Here is a 5255-nt window from a genome sequence, read left to right on the forward strand (position 1 = left end):
GATTGGGATGGGGCATGAGAATAAAGCAGTCAGGTGAAACCATGCAGTCCACTCTGCATTGCAGTGGAAAGAGTCACCCCTGGACATGGGAGGAGATGACTGGGCTCCTCTTAAGCTGATTAGCTTCTCACTGGCACAACTTAAGTGACCCACCACAGTGTGCAAAGACTCTAATGCAATTGAGAGGAAGCAAGCTGCTCACATAAAAGGCTAACCAAAAATCAGCCTTAAATACTTTCTTTTATTTATTCATTCTTTTCACTCCATTTATAGCCTTTAATGTGGGATCTGTTACAATATCTGTTGGGTTCTTATGCAGCTGCCTGAATAGCAGTATTAACCCACTGATTTATTTCCTGATTGGGAGAAACAAGAGGGCTCGATCCAGGGAGAACATGAAGGTCATACTCCACAGACTTTTCAAAGAAGAGGAAAACTGCAGAGAGCAACAAGAAGTTCCAGTTCAAACCCAGATGTGAAGAGTTCAAAATAGCTCAGAAAGCTTCATTTTCTATCTCTTGGTGTATTTCTTGCTACTTGTTTTCCTCCGTACTCACTATTTTATTATTTTGGATTCATTTACTCTGTTAATTTTTGTCCTTGTTTCAGGAGTATCGTTAAAAGCCCCTTGGATTGCCCATTGGGCAGGATTAATGTTTTTTATGTTTTATAAAATGGAATAAAAAGAAATGCCACTTCAACAGACTTTGAGTTGAGAAGGATGACTTGCTAAGTGGTATATATAGCAGATTCATTGCCAAAGGGAATGAAGTAAAGAAATCTTCACATGTAGAGCTCGAATGTTTGAAGAAGACAGAAGAAAATATTTTCCCCAGATTTTTTAAAAGGTGCATGATAGAACATTCCACCAGTACAATCCCTATTTTCTGTGCTATTTTTCTAGAAAAAGAGGTGCAGAAACTGACCATAAAGGCCTCCTTTGTTCTTTTACAATTGCAACAGCACGCACTTGAGAGGTGCTGGAACTGAGTTCCAATTAGTTACGGCTGAAAAAGAGCACTGCTTATTATATGGATGTAGTGATACAGAAATTATAATTGCGTATCGAGGCCCCAAGATCTACCCCTAAAATAAATACACATGGACACTTATATTAGTTTAACTTTTGGGGCAAACTTTGGCCACAACTTTATTGAAATACAATCATGTGAGCGGTATTGGCTTAGGCATTGACTCCCCACTATAACTGACTCCACCTCTCAGGGTGATCGTCAAATGGGGTAAACCAAATGAGGGAGCAAGCTTGATGAGAACCAACCTAAGCTCACCCCGTGAGTCCTGTGGTCCTGGCATGGCCCTAGCCCCTCAAGCGGACTTCAGACGAGATCCGTGACCCGCAGATTCCTTTAACAGAATACCCAGTTCCTGGAGGGGCAGGTGATGGCCACACCTCCCCTCCCCACAATCCAACTGAGCCAATGCCTAACCACTGCTTTTCAAGTCGTGACGATTTGCTAAGGGGTAGGCAAAAATCAAAAAGGCTAAAGCCAATCTGCCAAATGGAAAAAAATTCCTACCCATCCCCTGTTCCAATACAGGCGACCCAAACCAAAGCAAGGCCAAGCGACTCTACCTAAACTTGGGAGGGTGGGCGGGTGTTCAGAGGTGCAAATGCAAGTGCCTCACTTGCATCACACTGCTGTTTTTAAAGCACCTGGGATCACACCACCTACTGGCTATTGGCTAAAACCACCTAGCATGATCCCAGTGGAATGGCCAGGACTTACTGCTCCCCCCCCCCCCATTTCAACCCTGTCAGGTGAGCTCTTGTGCCCCGAGCACAACCAGGACTCTGTTATGAGGATCCAATCTATGTGCATATTGAAATACACAAAGTTCTGCCATCTACACCTTTATGGGGCAATGTGACAATTAGCAGAAGTGCTTCATGACATCAATGTTTCTCAATCTTTCCAATAGAGTTTTTGGAAAAAAAACACCAGGGGATATAGGAGGGAGATGGTTCCATATCATGCCACAACACACTTTCCACTCAATGCTAGCCATCAAGCCTACATTCAAACCTACATTAGACTCCTTTGCATGGTGAAGAACCAAAATCACCATGGATAAAGACTCTCCTTGACACATCATCCTACTAAGTAGGATTGGGATGGGGCATGAGAATAAAGCAGTCAAGTTAAACCATGCAGTCCACTCTGCATTGCAGAGCAAAGACTCACCTCTGAGCATGGGAGAAGATGACCTGGCTCCTCTTAGGCTGATTAGCTTTTCACTGGCACAACCTAAGTGACCCACCACAATGTGCAAAGATTCTAATACAATTGAGAGGCTGCAAGCTGCTCACATAAAAGGCTAACCAAAAATCAGCCTGAGCAAGTAACACTCCTCATAAGAATGGCACAAAGCACCTGATGGGTAACAGGGAGAAATCACTGTCTTCAATCGTAGCTCCTGCAGTCTCTGTCTCTTTCTGTCTGTCTGTCTGTCTGTCTGTCTGTCTGTCTGTCTCTGTCTCTGTCTCTTAGTATGTGTGTGCTTGTGTTTGTGTGTGTGATTAATGAAATTAAATCTGAGAGGAATCAAAAGAGAGGAATCAAATTGCTGTTGGACTGCTGAAAAAGGATAGAGCCCAAGAATTTGGAACTGAATTTGGTCTGAGGTCCAGTTCTTCAATCATCCCAATAATATTTTGGAATGCTTTTGCATATCATTATTGCATATATAGTTACTTTCCTCATAATATCAGTTTTGGTTTTGACGCTTTTCTAAGTGTCTCCTCTCACAGGAAACACCCAACTATCTTCTGCAGAGGTTCAAGCAAGTATAGCTCTGGTGGCAGATAACAATGTCCTGGCATTTAACGGTCATGAACATGTGCCCAGTACAGTCATACCTCAGGTAACAGATGCTTTAGGTTGTGTTTTGTAGGGTTACGGACGTGGCAAAACCCGGAAGTAGCGGAACGGGTTACTTCCAGGTTTCAGCGGTTGCACATGAGCAGAAGCACTAAATCGCGCCTTGCACATGCACAGAAGCGCCGAATCGCGACCCACGCATGCGCAGACGCACTGTTGCAGGTTGCGAAAGTGCATCCTGCACAGATCACATTCACAACCCAAGCATCCACTGTATACCATTCTCATACAGAGTCTTCTATATCACATATTTAAGTCTCTTGTCCAGTAATATCAAGTTGATACTTCCCATGTTTGGGCTTCTGTATCCAAAACTATACCACCATTGCATAAGAGGCATGCTTTGTGTAGCGCTGAGAGGGGCATAAAATCCCCAAAATTACTCAAAGAAAATTCTGTGGAATTGGATATGGAATGACTGAATGGAAAAAAACTAAGAACCAGGGGGAAGGGGGCATGATGTAGGTCTCTCTCTCTCTCTCTCTCTCTCTCTCTCTCTCTCTCTCTCTCTCTCTCACACACACACACACACACACACACACACACACACACAAACACACACACACACAGAGAGAGAGAGAGAGAGAGAGAGAGAGAGAGAGAGAGAGAGAGAGAGAGAGAGAGACCATCTCTTGTTCTGGCTAGATAGCAGCCTTATTCAGATTGAGCATTTATTTATTTTCCTCTACCAGAACTTTGATCGCCTGTAAACCAGACCGTGACAGGTACCGTGTTTTTTGCACCATAACACTCACTTTTTTCCTCCTAGAAAGTAAGGGGAAATGTCTGTGTGTGTTATGGAGTGAATGCCTGCGGGTGGCGGGGGGATCTGCTGCAGTCGTGAGCAGAGGATCCATGGTTCCCCTTCCTTCCCTCCTCCATGGTTACAAAGCATGGATCCACATGGATCCTCAGGATTTTTGCATTGGGCTACTCCAAACTCACTGTCAGATCACATGTCTGTGGGCACAGCATGAACCACAAAAATCATATATCCACTATTTCATTTAGAATATTTTTTCCTTGTTTTCTTCCTCTAAAAACTACGTGCGTGTTATGGTCTGGTGCGTCTTATAGAGCGAAAAATACGGTACTTGTTCTACTCTGAACTCAGTATCTTATTATTATAAATTTATTTGTTAATATCCACAGGTTGTATATCTCTGAGGAGTCATGGAGGTAAACCCTCTTTCCATTATTTTCAACTGCAGAATTATATATTAATATTATTTTTTGAATTTATTAATGACAAATCAAAGCAAATCATTCAATATTACAATAGTAGCAATACCACCAATTATATATTCCAATTATTAAAAAATTCAAAAGGGAACTCCCCATGCTCCAGATGTCTAGAGATACTGTCCGCATTAAAGTCTCTGCATTCTTCACTATTTTCCATTTTCATAACTCTGATTTTAACCGTGCTTATCTTCTCAATCCATCAGTCGCTGTTTCTGTGACTCACTATCTTTTTAAACAGTTCCTTATATTATTAACACACAGGAGGCATTTCTTATTCCATATTAATCTCTGTCCAATTATTTTTGAAGTGCAGTCCTCTTTCTTTGATCTCTCCTTCGTTTTTTGTATTCTCGTTAAGGCTCTGGGCTTTGTTCCAAAGTTGAAGTTGGTGGCGGTCTATCAACAAATTCTTCCTGATCTCTCTTAGTAAGCTGTTGTGTCTGTATGTTTCCATTAAGTACTGTATTCTGGGGTATGCTTCAGGATCTGTATGTAATATGAGAATTATTTTGGGTAGCTCTCTCTCTCTCTCTCTCTCTCTCTCTCTCTCTCACACACACACACACACACACACACACACAATCCCTTGATCTGGCTAGATTACAGCCTTATTCAGACTGAGAATTATTTTTTTCTTTGTCGCCAAGATGAAATGAAGAGTACGTGATATCAATAAATAAAGGCTGTAAAGAACTGGTGCATATGGGATCGGACAGAAGTGTGCCCACACCCCACCAAAAAAAGTAGATTGGCCTCCCACACATGTCAAAGCTTTCCCAAGGGGGTTGGGAAATTAAGGCGACTAAGGCCTGCGAGCACAACATCACGGGGGAGGAGAGTACTGTTGTGTTCAGAAGCTGTTGTGGTCTTCCTTGAAGCATCTGTTTGGTCATTGTGAGTCCAGGGCAATTGACTGGAAGGGCCACTGACTGGATCTAGAAGGACTCTCTTTTTTGTTCTTCAGATACATTTCTCCACCCCAGCCTACGTTCTTCCCCTGCAGAACCAACCGCAAGCTGATTTCTCTCTGAATACATTGGTTACTGTAGTCTTTCTGTTAATGGGTCAGGTGACACTCTAATCAATAAAGATGTTTCTCCAGATAGGGAC

This window comes from Podarcis bocagei (genome assembly GCF_964188305.1).
Source record: "Podarcis bocagei genome assembly, chromosome: 8".
Lineage (NCBI taxonomy): Eukaryota > Metazoa > Chordata > Lepidosauria > Squamata > Lacertidae > Podarcis > Podarcis bocagei.